This window comes from Anolis sagrei, chromosome 4 (genome assembly GCF_037176765.1).
Source record: "Anolis sagrei isolate rAnoSag1 chromosome 4, rAnoSag1.mat, whole genome shotgun sequence".
Lineage (NCBI taxonomy): Eukaryota > Metazoa > Chordata > Lepidosauria > Squamata > Dactyloidae > Anolis > Anolis sagrei.
In genome coordinates, this window is record NC_090024.1 from 126,599,774 (window position 1) to 126,618,007 (window position 18,234).

The window sequence follows — 18,234 nt, forward strand, 5'->3', positions numbered from 1 at the left end:
GAGGCCATCAGGAAATCTATCAGCCTCCTAGGTTACATCATTTTTATTGTTTTTCTAACTCCTGAGGGGCTCCAAGGCTCAGTAACCAAGGAGTGCTCTGTCCATAACAATAGAACTACTGTAAAAAAATCCTTAACATCAAGATTATCATTATTCCTGATAATGCAGAACACAAAGTCTGTAGTATGCCAAGCAGAATAAGTGCAGCCACATGAGAAAGATCCATGTTTATCATGGCAGCTATGAAACCCAAACTATTTCTCAGAAGACAGCTTATGGATGGATGTTGGTCCCCCAGCACTTTCAATCAAGGGGATTCCACCATCAACTGTATAATAAGCTCACTTAACTCAGGAAGAGAAGGGCACCTGGAAAGGAGGGCAGAACCATGACAAGCCACTGTGATTACAGTCCCATCCCCTCAAGTCTTGTTTGCTGCTGCACCGAGTATCCTGGTGGACAAATTCATAGCCTCATACAATGCATGCTTATCCAGGATTATGTCAGGTCACCATACTCATCCAGGAACAAGCTGTTGTTTTGCCAGTTAGTGACTTTGTATTCACCAGAATTTTCAACTTGGAGGGAACTATCAGTAAAGCTATTCAAGACAATTTGAACGGGAGGACAGTTTGGCAACAATCAATATATTTTCACAAAATAATGTAACTGACCTACTTTGTCATATCTTATTTTTCCCTATACCACTGAAATGGCTCCTCTATACGTTTCACTAGTTTTTAAATCACGCGAGCATTAAGAAATACCATCCTTGTAGGCTAAAAACTATTTGAGCAGGTAGGTGTTAAAATGTAGTAAATCCTTCTCCTTTAGAAGAAGCAAGAGAACAGGCTGTCCTCTTCATGTTCCTCCAAAACTGGATCCTACCAAGGGGCAATCCCCACAAATGGTGAGCTCACCTCCACCAGAGTCCACTTCTCTTTCTCAGATTTAAGGAGATAGTATCCAGATGCATGGTAATGGTGGTTTCTGTTGAAACTGAAAACTCAAATTCACAGTCCTATGAAAAGGTAGCAAGTATTTACAGATTGTATTGTCAAAGGCTTTCATGACTGGAATCACTGGGTTGCTGTAGGTTTTTTCGGGCTATATGGCCATGTTCTAGAGGCATTCTCTCCTGATGTTTTGCCTGCATCTATGGCAAGTATCTTCAGACCTCACAACCTCTGAGGATGCTTGCCATAGATGCAGGCGAAATGTCAGGAGAGAATGCCTCTAGAACATGGCCATATAGCCCGAAAAACCTACAACAACCCAGTATTTACAGATTGTTTTGGGAAAGTCGGTGGCATCAAATATTCTCCATTTTATTTCTGTACTAGCTCAGCGATTCAACATATAAGCCAATTCTGTTATACTAAGCTAAAATGTTACTCTAGGAATTGTATCTCATGACACCCTCATATTTTGACATTATTCACACTATCCACAGCCACTCCCAGAGTTTCCACACAAACATTTCTGAGCTACACTGAAATACATATATACAATTTCTCTCTTTTGAGTGGTTGCCAGTACTTTCAGCGAAACTAGAATGCTCTGTACCTAGTATGAATAGATGCTATAGACTTCTACTTCTTGAAGCCTAAGCCAATATGTTTAGTGGTCAAGTATTGTAATTGTACAGCACAACAGGAAGGCCCAAAATTCCCATTGCCTGGAATGTTCTGCCTTTATCTCATTATCTCATATCCCAATTACAAAATCAAGTGCAACCCAACGGAATCTCCAATATTCCCATAAAAATATGCATTGTACTTCCCACTGATTAACTTTCTCCAGTGATAAAATTTCTGTCCATATTTTTATACTTGTTAATATGTCACAATCACTCCAGCCATAGGCCTGCTGCACGAAACTAGTGCACTTCTATTCCTTTTTTTACTCTGTATGAAAACAGTATAGACACAAGCACTTTAAGTAAGAGTGTTACACTATTCTCCATGACTCACAAACACATTCATGAAGTTTGAGAGAGTTAAAGGGTTAAAAGGTACTGAAATAAAACTACACTCCAGTGTTCTGCATTAATATAGAGCAGTCTTAGTAACTGCATTGGGTCACACTGTTTGCAAATTAATCAAACCACAAACATGTCACGCGCTTACACTGTGGACCCTAGCAGCATATTTTAGTGCACCCAAAGTGATGTGATGTCACTTCTGGAAAACACTTCACCATTTTAACACATTTTTATAGTAATAATAAAACTTTATTTCTATACCAATCTCTCTCCCCGAGGGGACTCAGAGCGGTTTACATATAAAAAAAAGGACAACATTCCATGCCCAAACAAATGCAAGAAAACAATACGGTAATGAAACATAATAAAGAATAATAACAATAAACTTAGTGCATAAAGGAACAATAACAACAATAAATGTATTGCATAAAGGAATTAACATCAAAGTAAAAAACAGGCTACAAATAATCATGTAAAACATCTTACACTGTTTGGGGATTTGGAAGAGCAAACTGATGCCTTCTTATGCAGTTTGGTGTGGTTGGAGGCAAAATGCCACCCCAAAATCAGATATTGTGTAGTTCTGTGGTATCAGGTTTCTAGAAACCTCTAGGGTTCCATGTGATGCATGTAGCCCACATTATGCCCACCCTTGATACAGTGATATGCATTTGGTCACTAATCCCCCCCTCCCCCCCCGGCTGACATACTGGGAATATTTTACTGAAATAAAAGCTAACGTTAGAAATCACCACTCTGTACATAAAAATACACTGAGAAGTGAAAAGGAGGAAATTTGGTCTTATCGGTTCAGTGCATTAGTACTGCATGCCTAGGGAGGAGTCTCCCTCTTCTCCTATTCTACTCATTGTGCCAAAGATAAAAGTCTAATGGGCTAATCTTGCGCCTACAGTTACTGTCAAATTATTCAGAATGTCCATTTCCCCATATTCAACTCTACCCCAGCCAGTAGCCAGCCTAGATGGATAAAAGGCCGGGTGATACTTATTTGCCCAGTTTTGAGAGAGGAAGAATTCTCTTGTGTTCGTTTTCATACTACCTAAATGACCAATCAGCCTGCTAATCATAAGCAGACAGCAGAGTAGAGCTTCCTTGTAAAAATGACTCTCCTGTTACTATCTATCTTGTTCCTTTGATTGTTTGTCCATACAGCTAAACTGCTCTGAATAAGCTTTTCCACAGGACAAGGTTTTGTTGTTGAAAAAACATATTGAACAAAGACTTTTTCTTTTTGTGACACTCACCTGCTTAAGTTTAGATTAACTGACCACAAGATGACACTTGTCTCTACAACTCCTTGAAAATCTAAATAGTAAATCTAATGAGTTAAAATTATATGGGACCCTTCCTTGAGCTGAAGAACACTTTAAATTCTGTGCAGCAGATTGTTTTTCATGCTGTTCCTTCCTGTATCTCCCGCAGTCTGCTAAGACACCAGATCAAGATCATGGGAAGCTACTGTAGAGAAAACCCTTAAAATTTTTAATGAAAAAAATGTAGCTCAAAATCTCTTAAACCAACAAAACTTATACAGTAAAACATACACTGAATACATTGTTAATACATTATTAACAGTTTTCTGTTAATGTAATGGAGGTAAAGCTCTGTATTGGATATCAACTATGGGTTTCTTCAGTGCATCCTGCCTCTGGGGGAGGGGTGCCATCTGCCCCCACTACAGCTGCCAAGCTAGTGACAAGAGAAATACTTGGCAGGAGTAGCAACTGAGCGAGGCTAGCCTAACAATCTTTCCAAGTTACATTCCAATGAAACTAACTATTGGTCTGCCTAACACATTTTGAGGGGGGGGGGGGAGCCACTGCTAACCCCAATAGTTATCTTGTAGTTGAATGACATGAAGCTTCATGAAGTTGTAAGTGCTCCTCCTTAAAGCACAGCAGCTGGAATCTTTAATAACAAAAATAGCAAGTCTTTCAGTACTGAGTTTAGTACTAAGGTGAGGATGAAGACACATTTTCAAGTGCAGAACCACCACTTTCACCAGTCTCAAATATGAGACCAACACTTCCAGTTGCTTCAAGTTTGGAAACAACAGGTGACAGTACTCCACCTTCTACATTGTCAAGGAAGAAAGAAAAAGGGGAGTGATCTAATTTGCCAACCTGTTAGGTCACGAAACATGAACAGGACTCCAGGCATGTCTGAATATTCATAAATATAAAACAAAGGGATGCTCTCCACCCAACCCAGAACAAGGCAAGAAGCAGGACAATGTCATAGGTGGAGCCCCATCAGTCTGCACTGACATGTAAAAGAATTCATAAAGGGTCCCCCTGCTTGACGCTGAACCTTGAGGCCAGGTGTCAGTGGCCGGGAGAGTCTTTGAATAATTAAAAAGTGTACATCAGGGGTCCTCAAACTTTTTAAACAGAGGGCCAGGTCACAGTCCCTCAAACTGTTGGAGGGCCGGATTATAATTTGCAAAAAGCATGAATGAATTCCTATGCACACTGCACATATCTTATTTGTAGTGCAAAAAACACTAAAAACAATACAATAATTAAAATGAAATTTTTTAAAAAATATATAAACTTAGTATTTCAATGGAAAGTGTGGGCATGCTTTTGGCTGATGAGATAGGATTGTTGTTGTTGTTTTTGTTGTGCTTTCAAGTCATTTCAGATTTAGGTTGACCCTGAGCGAGGGCCGTATCTGGCCCCAGGTAAATGACCTTGGAGGGCCGTATCTGGCCCCTGGGCCTTAGTTTGAGGAACCCTGGTGTACATCAACTGCACCTGTTCCTTGAGAAGCCAGATCTGGCCACGGTGGTTACATCCCATCCGGATGACTGTAATGTGCTCTACATGGGTCTGCCTCTGAACAGTGCTCAGAAACTTCAGCTGTTCGAAAGAGCTGCAGCCAGGTGGCTCACTGGGTCTAGTTACCCCCCACTTGAAGAGCTCCACTGGCTGTCAATCTGTTTCTAGGCACAATTCAAAGTGTTGGTTATGACCTTTAAAGCCCTAGATCAAGGGTCCTCAAACTAAGGCCCGAGGGCCAGATACGGCCCTCCAAGATCATTTACCCGGCTCAGGGTCAACCTAAGTCTGAAAGCACACAACAACAACAATCCTACCTCATCAGCCAAAAGCAGGCCCACTCTTCCCATTAAAATACTAGTAAGTTTATATTAAAATTGTTCTTCATTTTAATTATTGCATTGTTTTAAGTGTTTTTTGCACTACAAATAAGACATGTGTAGTGCGCATAGGAATTCATTCATGTGTTTTTCAAATTATAATCTGGCCCTCCAACAGTTTGAGGGACTGTGACCTGGTCCTCTGTTTAAAAGGTTTGTGGACTCCTGCCCTTGATTGTTCAGGTCCAGGCTATTTGGCCGACTGCATGCCCTTGTACGAACCTGCCCGAACTCTGAGATCCTCAGGAGAGGCCCTTCTTTCGGTCTCACCTCCATCTTAAGCTCAATTGTTGGGAACAAGAGTGCAGGCCTTCCTTCTCGGTGGCTGCCCCTCCACTCTGGAACTCCCTGCCCAGAGAAGCCATAATGGCTCCCTTCCTGCTCTTCTTCCAGTAGCAGGCTAAAACCTTTTTATTCAGGCAAGCTTTTAAAGAAGAAGATTTTAAAGATTGTCAGAGCATATATGATTATATATGCTTTTAATGATGTTCAATACTGTTTTAATACTTGTATATTTGTATATTTTAAGTTGTATTGCAATACTTTTAGTTGTAAGCCACTTTGAGTCTCCGTATGGAGAGAAAGCAGAATATAAACATAATAATAAACATAATAATAAACATAATAATAAACATAATAATAATAATAATAATAATAATAGGCATTTGTGGCCACAAGCCCACTTTTTCAAACAACTGGCTACCTAAATAGATGGATGGATAACTGCGCGCGCACACTCAAGGTAGGGACTAGACTATGTTTGTTTGGAAAACAAAGCAAGGCCAAAAAGTTGCCCAAGGCGAGAGATAACTGTGGGTGTGACACTAGTCTGTGTGTCCTGAATGAATACAGAACCCACTCTGATTTTCCTTGGACACTTTATCAAACAATAGGCTGCCCAGGTGAGTGGTAGGATAAAAATGCACTCACACTGTAGGGTCATCACATTGAGAGGGGAAAGCATGGGTGACTGTACCTTTAAGGGAGAGAATTGCCCGGTTTGGAGTGGAAATTTAAGAGCTGGCAATATATTCATTTTACATTCATCACAAGGTATGTATTACTTTTTTAAATCAGGAGAAACAACAGAATCCGAAAACCAAGAGATCTCCTACTCTGCCAAAAGCCCCTTACATTAAAGGAGACTAACATCAGTTTAAAACCAATTCTTTCCATGGGATCCTATTGTTCTGCATCAAACTCCATAGGATACAAGAGGAAGTGATCCAGGTTAAAACCATTGCTTTCCATGGGGTCCTAGTGTTCTTCACCAAACCCCATAGGACAAAATAATTGCTTTCTATAGGCTCCTATTGTTCTGCACCAAACCCCATAGGATAAAGAGACGTTGAACCAGGTTAAAACAATTGCTTTCTATGGGATCCTATCATTCTGCACCAACCCCATAGGATAAAGAGCTGGTCATCCAGGTTAAAACCATTGATTTCCATGGGATCCTATTGTTGTGCACCAAATCCCATAAGATACCAGAGATTGCTCAGAGTTGGACAATTAAACAAGATAGGAAACTTTTGATGGTTCCCATCCCACGTGTTTTTCAGTTGTAAAGGTGGGAGTAAAGTGAGATAAGAGATAGGAGTTCTGAACACAATTGCTAGCCCGTGTTCAAAGTTTCCTCCTTTCAGGACATTTCTACCTCTTTTCAAACCTGGAACATGTGATGAGCTCTGGGCCTCTCCATGCTTGAAAAGAGGCTGAAGTGTCTTACCAGGGGGAAATTTCTCAATGTGATGGAGTCAGATTCCCGGAGGGCCCTTCCACACAGCCATATAACCCAGAATATCAAGGCAGAAAATCCCACAATATCTTCTTTGTACTGAGCTATCTGAGTCCACAATGCCATATATTCCAGTTCAAAGCAGAAAATGTGGGATTGCATTTAGATGTGGAAGGAGCCTGTGTAAGCTCTATACCATTTTGTCATTGTTTTCTGTTGCATTTCCTTAATATTGAAAGGTTTTATTTTATTAATTGATTTTATCCAATTGTCAATTTCTCTCTCGGTGCAACTTAGTTCCTCCTTCCAGACTTCTGGCCCTGATTATCTGTCTGAACGTATCTCCCCTATGAGTCAACTAAGACATTAAGATCTGCTGGGGAGGCCCTGCTCTTGGTCCTATCCCCTTCGCAGGTGCAACTAGTGGGGACGAGGGACAGGGTCTTTTCAGTGGTGGTCCCTTGTCTATGGAACTCCCTCCCCAGTGATATTAGATCCTGCTTTTGAGAAAGTTAAAATTTGGGTGTGGAAACAAGTGTTTGTGTTGTTGTACAACCATAGTGCAATATAGAACCACAGAGTCAATATAAACGAATTGGCTTGGACTATGATTGCAGGATGAGGTCCTATGTTTTGAACAATTATCTAATTGTATTTATTTGTTTTATTTTCTGATTTTAATGTTTAACTAGCTGTACCTGCCACGCATTGCTGTGGACAATCTTCCCTCCCTTTTTCTCTCCTTCCTTCCCTCCCTCCCTCCCTCTTTCCTTCCTTCCCCCTCCCTTTTTCTTTCTCTACCTATTCTTGGACTGTAACTCCGAGCAGTCCTCCTGATTGATCTGTCTACCTACTATCTATCTATCTCTATCTAATCTATATATCTTATCTATCTGGAGGATCGCTGTAAGTTGCAGTCCAGGAATAGGAAATATATACAGATTGGGATGTTCTCAAAGAAATCCAAGGAGAAGCAGCTTGGAAGCAGTACATTTGGAGCATCCTCCTCCCCTAAAGGGCCTGGTCTAGGGGATGCTGGGAGCTGTCGTTTTTGCGAATGTGCTGTATCATTTAGCTTTTGGGGTTTTTAAAGTCCTTTTGACTGTTTTTTAGGAGGGGTTTATGAGTGATGGTCACTTGTTGGTCTGTTAGGGATGTAGTGTCCAAATATTGTGTCAATTTGTCCAGTGGTTTTTGAGTTATTTTAATCCCACAAACGAACATTACATTTTTTATTTATATAGATCAGGGGTCCTCAAACTTTGTAAACAGAGGGCCAGGTCACAGTCCCTCAAACTGTTGGAGGGCCAGATTATAATTTGAAAAAAAAAACCCCATAATTTGAACTCCTATGCACACTGCACATATCTTATTTTTAGTGCAAAAAAACACTCAAAAACAATACAATAATTTTTTTTAAAAATTGTCATGTCAGGAGCGACTTAAGAAACTGCAAGTCGCTTCTGGTGTGAGAGAATTGGCCGTCTGCAAGGACATTGCCCAGGGGACGGCTGGATGGTTTGATGTTTTTATCATCCTTGTGGGAGGCTTCTCTCATGTCCCCGCATGAGGAGCTGGAGTTGATAGAGGGAGCTCATCCGCCTCTCCCTGGATCCGAACCTGCGACCTGTCGGTCTTTAGTCCTGCCAGCACAGGGGTTTAACCCACTGTGCCACTGGGGGCTCCAATAATTAAAATGAAGCACAGTTTTTAACAAATATAAACTTATCAGTATTTCATTTTCTAAGATCTACAGAGACAGTCGCTGGAACACCTCAGCAAGCGAGAGCCCAAAAGTGGCAGGCTCAAACCCAGAATCTCGACCAATGGCTGATACCAGATGAGAGACTCCCCCCTGGGCACACAGAGGAATGGGTGACTTGGAAGGCGCTGAACAGACTGCGCTCTGGCACCAGGAGATGTAGAGCCAACCTTCAGAAATGGGGCTACAAAATGGAATGCGAGTGTGGAGAGGAGCAAACCACTCACCACCTGCTGCAATGCAACCTGAGCCCTGCCACATGCACAATGGAGGACCTTCTTGCAGCAACACCAGAAGCACTCCAAGTGGCCAGATACTGGTCAAAGGACATTTCACCAACTACCAAACTCACAAATTGTGTATTCTGTCTGTTTGCTTTGTTCTCTTAGAAATGTAATATAATATGACTGGTTGTCCTGACACGACAAATAAATAAATAAAACAGTATTTCATTCGGAAGTGTGGGCCTGCATTTGGCTGATGAGTTAGGATTGTTGTTGTTGAGTGCTTTCAAGTCTTTCAGACTTAGGTTGACCCTAAGTGAGGGCCGGGTAAATGACCTTGGGGGGCCTTATCCGGCCCCTGGGCCTTAGTTTGAGGACCCCTGATATAGATACATGTGTTGTGTAGTTATATGCTTTTATGTTGCAATGTGGCACTGAATTATTGCCAATTCGAACTGGAAGCTGCTTTGAGTCCCCATTGGGGTGAGATAGAGCGGGGCAAAAATGCAGTAAATCAATCAATAATTGCACTGTATTGTTTTCTCGTGGTTGTTTTGTGTATGAATCCCATGATTCCTTTCTCCTTCTCCACTTCCCATTGTATTATTTTGTCCAGCTTTGTTTCTGGGGTTTCCATTCAGTTAACTTTTTTAGACACCTAGTTTTTGTTGGACACTTTACTCCTGCCCACAGGTATGGTCCTTGGAGGCGGCAGTGAGCTGTCTCAGTGTGAAATGCAGCTGCTGAGGAGCGCAGGCACGCTCCAGGCCCTTGAGGAGGGTCCTCCCTCTGCTCCCCTCCCCTCCCGCGCATGCGCCCCTCGGCCAAAGAAGCGCGAGGCCACTGCGCCGGTTAAGCCGAGAAACCCTCCCGAGGGGCGACCCTATGAGGGCCTGGCGGGGTCGCTCCAAGCGGTGCCTCCGCCTTCCTCACTCACCTGAGGGACGCCAAGCGCTGCCAAGAAACCAACTCCTGCCTCCGCCGCTTTCGTGCCGCTTTCCCTCCGTCGGGAGGGGCAGAGGAGGGGAACGAGGAGGCGCCTCCTTCCTTCCTTCCCTCCCTCCCTCACAAACACACTCACACACAAACGCTTTCGAGATGAGAGGGGGAAGGAGGACGCAGGGCGCATGCGCACACGTCCTCCTTTGGCTTGGAATTCTGCGAGATGGGGAAAAAGAAGAACTGCGCAGGCGCGAAGCGAGGGAATCCCAAACGCCAGTCTGTGGAAGTGAACGGGCGCGAGGCGAGGGCGGGAGAGAGGAAAGGGCGGGAGTGGCACTGCCTCCAATGGGTTCCCCTCACACTGCGCTCTCGCATTCCACTTACACTGACATGCAGGGGCAGCTCAACCCATTACACAAAGTAAGCCTTTGCAGTATAGTTGATTTTGCCCAGGGGCGCTCTTGAGGCGCTCTTGGGGGAAAATAGACCTTGACATATGCGAGTTGTAGTTACTGGGATGTATAGTTCACCTACAATCAAAGAGCATTCTGAACTCCACCAATGATGGAATTGAACCAAATATGGCACACAGAACTCCCACGACGAACAGAATATATATATATCAGTGATTGGTTGGGTGTTGTTGTTCATTCGTTCAGTCGTCTCCGACGCTTCGTGACCTCATGGACCAGTCCACGCCAGAGCTCCCTGTCGGCCGTCACCACCCCCAGCTCCCTCAAGCTCAACCCATTACACAAAGTCACTTCAAGGATGCCATCCATCCATCTTGCCCTTGGTCGGCCCCTCTTCCTTTTGCCTTCCATTTTCCCCAGCATAATTGTCTTCTCTAGGCTTTGCTGTCTCCTCATGATGTGGCCAAAGTACTTCAACTTTGTCTCTAGTATCTTTCCCTCCAATGAGCAGTCGGGCTTTATTTCCTGGAGGATGGACTGGTTGGATCTTCTCGCAGTCCAAGGCACTCTCAGAACTTTCCTCCAACACCACAGCTCAAAAGCATCGATCTTCCTTCGCTCAGCCTTCCCTAAGGTCCAGCTCTCTCATCCGTAGGTTACTACAGGGAATACCATGGCTTTGACTAGGCGGATCTTTGTTGCCAGTCTGATGTCTCTACTCTTCACTATTTTATCGAGACTGGACATTGCTCTCCTCCCAAGAAGTAAGCATCTTCTGATTTCCTGGCTACAGTCTGCATCTGCAGTAATCTTTGCACCTAGAAATACAAAGTCTGTCACGGCCTCCACGGTTTCTCCCTCTATTTCCCAGTTGTCAATCATTCTTGCTGCCATAATCTTGGTTTTTTTGATGTTTAGCTGCAACTCGGCTTTTGCGCTTTCCTCTTTCACCTTGATTAGAAGGCTCCTCAGCTCCTCCTCGCTTTCGGCCATCAGAGTGGTATCATCTGCATATCTGAGGTTGTTAATGTTTCTTCCAGCAATTTTTACCCCAGCTTTGCATTCATCGAGCCCCGCACATCGCATGATGTGTTCTGCATACAAGTTAAAAAGGTTGGGTGAGAGGATGCAGCCTTGCCGTACGCCTTTCCCAATCTTGAACCAGTCTGTTGTTCCGTGGTCAGTTCTGACTGTTGCTAGTTGGTCCTTGTACAGATTCCTCGGGAGAGAGACAAGGTGGCTTGGGATGCCCATCCCACTAAGAACTTGCCACAATTTATTATGATCCACACAGTCAAAGGCTTTAGAATAGTCAATGAAGCAGAAGTAGATGTTTTTCTGAAACTCCCTGCCTTTCTTCATTATCCAGCGGATATTGGCAATCTGGTCTCTCGTTCCTCTGCCTTTTCTAAACCCAGCTTGAACGTCTGGCAACTCTCGCTCCATGTATTGCTGGAGCCTTCCTTGCAGGATCTTGAGCATTACCTTACTGGCATGAGAAATAAGGGCCACTGTACGGAAGTTGGAGCAGTCTTTCGCATTTCCCTTTTTTGGCATGGGGATATAAGTTGATTTTTTCCAGTCTGATGGCCATTCTTGTGTTTTCCATATTTGCTGGCAAATGGCATGCATCACCTTGACAGCATCATCTTTTAAGATTTTAAACAGTTCAGCTGGGATCCCATCGTCTCCTGCTGCCTTGTTGATTGGTTGGGTGGGGGTGCCAAAATACTGTTTGCTTACCGTTGAAAATTACCTAGGGCCGCCTCTGCTGACATGGGAGCATTCTCTGAATGCTATCACTATTATATTTATGTACTAGCCGTCCCCTGCCACGCTTTGCTGTGGCCCACATGGGGGTTCTGTGTAGGAGGTTTGGCCCAATTCTATCGGTGGGGTTCAGAATGCTCTGTGATTGTAGGTGAACTATTAATCCCAGCAACTACAACACCCAAATGTCAAGATTCTATTTTCCTCAAACTCCACCAGTGTTCACATTTGGGCATATTGAGTTTGATCCAGATTCATCATTGTTTGAGTCTACAGTGATCTCTGGATGTAGGTGAACTACAACTCCAAAACCAAAGGACACTGCCCACCAAACCCTTTCAGTATTTTCTGTTGATCATGGGAGTTCTGTGTGCCAAGATTGGTTCAATTCCATCGTTTGTGGGGTTCAGAATGCTCTTTGATTGTAGGTGAACCATAAATCCCAACAACTGCAATTCCCAAATCAGTTTTTTTAAGTGAAGGACATACATTGGGTTGTTAGGTGTCTTGTGTCCAAATTTGGTGTCAATTCGTCCAGTAGTTTTTGAGTTTAGTGAATACCACAAACAAACATTACATTTTTATTTATATAGAGTTCATAAATACAGAGGCGGCCCTAGGTAATTTTCAACGGTAAGCAAACAGTATTTTGGCAACCCCCCCCCCCCCCCAACCAATCACTGATATATATTTTCTGTTCGTCGTGGGAGTTCTGTGTGCCATATTTGGTTCAATTCCATCATTGGTGGAGTTCAGAATGCTCTTTGATTGTAGGTGAACTATACATCCCAGTAACTACAACTCACATATGTCAAGGTCTATTTTCACCCAAGAGCGCCTCAAGAACGCCTCTGGGCAAAATCAACTATACTGCAAAGGCTTCCTTTGCGCAATGGGTTGAGCCACCCCTGCAGAAATATAATAACATTATATTAATGATATCTATAATTTATACATTATTATATTTATTTTTGTATTTGGCCCAGTCTGTTGATCTGGAAAATAAAATAATGATAAAATGTTGGTTTCTAATAAATGTAATGTCTTGATGCTTGTGGGTAAACAGTATTTCTTGCTATTTCTTTGTCAGTGTTGGTGTGGAGAGTGTCTGTTTTGCCTACCCTGGAACATGCAAGATATCATTGTCCTTCTTTAAGGGTCCCTTTCAAATCTATGATATTCTATCTCTGTGTGTATGATTCATATCTATCTATATCTATGGCTGGATGGCTCTTTGTCAGGAAGGCTTTGATTACGTTTTCTTGCCCTGGTGAAGGGAGTTGGACTGGATGGCCTTGAGTATTTTCTGTTGGTCATGGGGGTTCTGTGTGGGAAGTTTGTCCCGATTCTGTTGTTGGTGCGGTTCAGAATGCTCTTTGATTGTAGGTGAACTGTGAATCCCAGTGACTACAACTCCCAAATGTCAAGGTCTATTTCCCCCAAACTCCCTCAGTGTTCATATTTGGGCATATTGAGTGCTTGTGCCAAGTTTGGTCCAGATCCATCATTGTTTGAGTCCATGGTAGTCTCTGGATGTAGGTGAACTACAATTCCCAAACTCAAGGTCAATGCCCACCAAACCCTTTTAGTGTTTTCTGTTGGTCATGAGAGCCCTGTATCCCTGGTTGATTCAATTCTATCATGCTATTTGATTGTAGGTGAACTATAAATCCCAACAACTACAACTCCCTATCTATTTATCTATATCTATTTGCTGGATGGCTCTTTGTCAGGAGGACTTTGATTATGTTTTCATGCCCTGATGAAGGAAGTTGGATTGGATGGCCTTAAGTATTTTCTGTTGGTCATGGGGGTTTTGTGTGGGAAGTTTGCCCTGATTCTGTCGTTCTGGGGTTCAGAATGCTCTTTGATTGTAGGTGAACTGTGAATCCCAGTGACTACAACTTCCAAATGTTAAGGTCTATTTCTCCCCAAACTCCATCTGTGTTCATATTTGGGCGTATTGAGTGCTTATGCCAAGTTTGGTCCAGATCCATCATTGTTTGAGTCCACCAAGGTCAATGCCCACCAAACCCTTCCAATATTTTCTGTTGGTCCTGGGAGTTCTATGTGCCAAGTTTGGTTCAATTCCATCATTGGTGGAGTTCTGAATGCTCTTTGATTGTAGGTGAACTATAAATCCCAGCAACTACAACTCCCAAATGACAAAATAATATATATATTTTTTTGAGTGATGGTCACTCCTTGTGTTGTGAGACGTTTTGTTGCCAAATTTGGTGTGATTTCATTCATTGGTTCTTTTGTTTTTAAGGTACTCATTATGCACGGAGCATTTATATGTATATAGATATTAAGGAGTAGGGCCGTAGTCAGAAAAAAAAATCGGGGAGGGTTGAAACTTTTTTTAGCAAATCATGAAGAGTAGCTCAATAACACAACAACAACATTTTTAATACAGTCTAAAGACCCTTATTGCTCCGTAAAAGGTATAAGATACAAGGTATTCTAGGTTAATAAGGCCAAAAATAGCCAAAACTGATTAAAACACACGATGTGGGTGGAATTAACAGCAGATAAAAGTGATAAAACAAGGATTAAAACTTATAACCAGCATTTAAGATAGCTATGACCTAGGTAAAAGACTACAAAGGGTAACATGCATGTTTCATCATGCCATAACATAAAATACTTTAAATTATATGGTTTCAAGTATATTTTATCTAGACTTCATTAAATCAAATTTCTATTTTAGTTAAAGTTTCAAGTCTTAAAATAACTGAAAATGATTGCTAATCGATAATTTATAGTTACAAAAGAATACCACAACGTTTGTTAGAAACACTTGAAAACTGTGTCAATACACTTTGACAGAAATCATTTTTTTCTCTTTTTGTTTCTTCCCAGGATTCCCCCAAGTAAACACCATTGAAAATCCAATACTTGAAAGCCAGCTCTGCCAGACAGCACAACTTGGTAATTTCTTATTATAATATATATATAAATATATGTGTCTTTGCTTATATATGTACGCAGCTGTCACTTTGGGTGCAGTTTTGAGGGACATACACTATTCAAAAGGGATGACTAAGAAAACAGAAACATCAAGAAATAGTGTTTTTTCTTATTTATCTAACTACTAGCTGTACCCGCCATGGGTTGCTATGGCCAACCTTCCCTTCCTCTTTCTCTCCTTCTTTCTTTCTCTCCTTCCGTTCCCCCCCCCCTTTTTTTCTTCTCCTTCCTTCCTTCCTTCCTGCCTTCTCTTCCTCTTCCCTTCCTTCCCTTTCTTCCCCTTCCCCTTTTTTCCTTCTCTACCTGTTCTTGGACTGCAACTCCCAAAGTCCACCTGATCAGTCTGTCTGTCTATCTATCTATCTATCTATCTATCTATCTATCTATCTATCTATCTATATCTACAAAGATTCTTCAACACTGAGCTATGGCATTCTCCTATATCTATAAGTTTATCAGTTACCTATCTATCTGGAGGATTGCTGGGAGTTGTAGTCCAGAAATAGGAAATTGGAAATATGCAAGGATTGGGATGCTCTCAGACAGGCATGTAGCCAGGGGGGGGGCTCGGGGGGCTTCAGCCCCCCCCCGAAATTTTCATGGTGGTTCGCGAAAAGGCCTTACTGGTGCATTATTTAAACTGTTATGTTTATTCATATCATGATCTGATCACCATACTCAATATATCCCATATGCATGGGGGTATTGGGGTAACGATACAAAAGGTTTGCTAGGCTAGCCCCTCTTTCACTCAGACTCAGCCCCCCCCTGAAACTCAGCCCCCCCCGAAACCCCCCCTGAAAAAAAATTCAGCCCCCCCGAAACGAAATCCTGGCTACGGGCCTGCTCTCAGAGAAATCCAAGGAGAAGAAAGCTTGCATCTTGGAATCAGTGCATTTGGATCATCCTCCTCTCCTAAAGGGCATGGTCTAGGAGGCTGTAGTCCAGAAGAGAGTGTGAATATGCTACTGTGTGTTTTATTTGCCAGGGGGAGTCATTTTTGCACATGCGCTGTAGCGTCTTTTTCCTTTTTTGGCTTCTAAAGTCCCTTCTGTTGTGTTTTTCAGTGTTTTTATGAGTGATGGTCACTCGTTAGCTGATAGGTGTATTGTGTCAAAATTTGGTGTCAATTCATCCGGTGGTTTTTGAGTTATGCTAATCCCACAAACGAACATTATATTTTTATTTATATAGATATGTTGTATTCCCAAAATAATATATGACACATCAGCATATTGGGGGGCGGGGAGGGTGAACTATGGTTTAATATTAATGTCACAAATACTTGATTTCTAATATCTTCAACTAATGGATGTACATGTATGTATCAGCTCCCAGTGAACTCAATAACTGGTCTATCCAGAATATCAAATACATGCCTAAACAACGTTTCACATGGCAGCTATGAATACAGTTCTGTTTAGAAGGCTTGACAGGCAGATTAGCCTTCTGTTATTTCTGTGTGAAGAATGTTCTGCAGATAAAACAACTGAGAGCTGTCAGGCAAATGTGTGTTGTGAAGTGCAGTTATTATATTTTAATGAAGCCTGCAGATATTGCATCTGTAAGGATACGTACCCTGTGGATAAGGGACTACTCTAATCACATATAATCGGATTTATTAAGTATGAAGTAAACTAAGGTCCCCAAGACAACAGCTCTTGCCATTGAGGCACAGTAAGTGCTCATCATTTAAGTAAACAAAGTGACGATTCTGTCTGCCACAAGAATTCTAGTGATTTATCCTCCAAGCTCTCTGATATGAATGCATCTGTCCTTTTGCTGAAATCCCTACCATCTGTTCTTACATACTCCTCCAGTCTCAGGCAGTGATTAACTAGCTATTGTGAAGAAGAAAAAACACCTGTTCCTTTAATTCACAATGAAGTGCATATTAAATTGATAAAAGTTGTACTTTTGAATGCTCAAAATCAGTTTCAAATTCTAAACAATACAACCGGCCCTCCACATTGATGGTATGTAGAAAAAACACCAGTATCTCTGGGCTCCCCAAAATCTTAATTCGGTTGACCATATTTAAAACATGGACATAATCATCAATTTTCTTCAGTAGCCAACAAAACTAAAAAAAAATCATATTTAAATATTGATGACTACACAGTTGATCAAGCATAAGGTTTTAAATCATGAATGACTGTTTCATAATTATTATATTCAGGCAGTTTCTATCTTATGCAGAAAACAGATTTAGAGGTGTCTTTAATGGACCAGTTGAGTGGTTTGATGTATTCAAAGCAGACAGTCCCTGGCAAAAATCTTCACTCCAGTTCTTCAATGTTCCTTGTGTCGTGGTCTTCTTCTTTTTACTTATTTGGTAGATTGTTCCATCTTCGAATTGTCAGTCTTTTTAAATATTTTCCTTCCTAGTAATTTCTTCTATTCTCTCCACTCATTACTTCCTTTCTTCTGGAAATTAATATTTTATTAATTTTAACACTTAATTAGGTTTAGGGAACATAAACACCTTTATTCTTGTGGTCTTGTTCTACAATTGTGTGGGTTTCAAACCATAAAACAAAGTATGCACATATTTGCTAAGAAATCAGGATACTGATTGCAGCAGACCGTGTTGGCATTTTATCACACTTTAGCTCTTAATGTGTGATAAAACTTTCCAGGTGCAAATACTCTGGTAGGAGGAGATTATTCCCATAGCAAGGATATTAGTATGGTCTGAGAGACTGACAAGTAAATAAATGAGCCATTTAAAACAATACTTTTTATTTTGGTTTTGGTAAGCTATTTGTAACAACAAACAGCAATAATTAAATGGACAGTTCCTCTAACAATGACTGTTCTCATCAAATAGTAATTTAGGTTAGAGTCCTCAATAATTTATAATTAATTGAAGAATGTTTGCCATTGGGAAGAGAGAGGAGGCAATCCCATGCGAAACCAACAGTGTTCAACTTTAGCATGTTACGAAACTGATGATGGCATGTTGCAGTTGCACAAATATACTTAACAATACATATAACCGGTTGCAATGTGTCACTTTAGCACAGAGTTCATGCAGTAAAAAGAAATAAAAGCATCTGGATCTTCTAATACTTTTTTAAAAAAATCTGCAAAGTAAACCTTTCATATTTTCTTGTCATGGAAGGTGCACAATCTGTACATATATTCATTTCCTTTGAAATGCCAAGGAAATCTAGCACAACGCCAAGTTTTTAAGTTTCTTCATGGTTTTTATACATTATAACTGAATTCTCCATTTGCATTTGAC

General features: G+C 41.5%; 1 protein-coding gene across 2 annotated transcripts in view; it reads right to left on the minus strand.

Annotated features, from left to right (window-relative positions):
• The window catches only part of RALGPS2 (Ral GEF with PH domain and SH3 binding motif 2), a 132,143-nt gene extending 122,114 nt beyond the window's left edge, over positions 1-10,029 (minus strand). The window contains exon 1 of one of the 2 annotated variants that reach the window (XM_067467648.1): positions 9,827-10,029. The gene's annotated coding sequence lies outside the window, so the exon portion shown is untranslated. The remainder of the gene's footprint in view (positions 1-9,826) is intronic. The other variant, XM_067467649.1, reaches the window with a different exon arrangement.
• Between the last annotated feature and the right edge of the window lie 8,205 nt (positions 10,030-18,234).